Source organism: Terrapene carolina, unplaced genomic scaffold (genome assembly GCF_002925995.2).
Source record: "Terrapene carolina triunguis isolate 2854851 unplaced genomic scaffold, T_m_triunguis-2.0 Scaffold32690, whole genome shotgun sequence".
Classification (NCBI taxonomy): domain Eukaryota; kingdom Metazoa; phylum Chordata; order Testudines; family Emydidae; genus Terrapene; species Terrapene triunguis.
The window spans coordinates 1-1057 of NW_020697041.1; positions in this window are offsets into that span (position 1 = coordinate 1).

The window sequence follows — 1057 nt, forward strand, 5'->3', positions numbered from 1 at the left end:
GTGTGGAGGATTAGGACAATAGGGAATCAGTCAGGCTTGGGTACAATGGAAGCAAGAGGAGGGAGGGAGTCAGGGACAGGAGCTCCTGGGGACAGGTATTAGGGTGGACAGAGGTTGTGGGAAACTGGGAATGAGGAAAAGGGGTGGCGGGCCCAGCATTGGTTCTGTAGGAGGGGGAGGATTAGGTAGGAGATCTGGATTACTGGGGACTGGGGAACATTAGGGATAGTGGGAAGGAGGAGGGATGGGGTTGAGGAATGGTTGTTCTAGGGAGCAGGGAGGGTCTTGTGCGAGTGGGAAGGGAAGGTTTCAGGGAGGCAGAGATATGGGGCATTCCACTGAGACTGCTTTAGTCAAAGTTTCTAGTGACGTCTCTTGAGCCAAAGCCCAATACTTCCATCTTTGTCCTCCTTGACCTGTCAGCTCTCGTTGATACCTCTCACCATGCTCCTCTTCTTGAAATATTGTCCTCTCCTCTGTGATGCTGCCCAGGGCTACCCAGATCGGTGAGGGTCCTCACTACCACCTGCCCTTAGTGTGAGGGAGCCTTGTCTGTGCCTGACATGCATCAGCTGCCTGACTCCACCAGCCAGAAGCAGCACAAGTCCCCACCATCTTACCCTACTCAGGCACTGCTTTCTCTCAGTAGGTTAGTGATAGACACACTCCAAACACACTGAGCCCCCTCCACCCCCCCAGTGTCTCCTTGGAGTGTCCAGCCACCGTTCCACTGGACACTCATAGTATTCACAGATTCGCTGCCCTCAAAGAAGAATTTCATCTCAGCTTACCAGTTCCACCTTAGATCACTGCTCCGCTTAACACACACCACTCAGATGTGTTTATAGGGAACATAAGTAAAAAAGCTTATTTAAAAATGTATAGATTCAAGTAATAGCAAGCAGAAGTATGGGAAACAAATAGTTACACATCAAGTAAAATCAAAACAGTCATTCTAAAACCTAGATTTACATAACTGAATCCTTGTATTTGTCATAGACCAATGCTCCTGTGAAGTCCTTCCAGGGTCAGTTGTGATCTTCCATTCATGGGACAA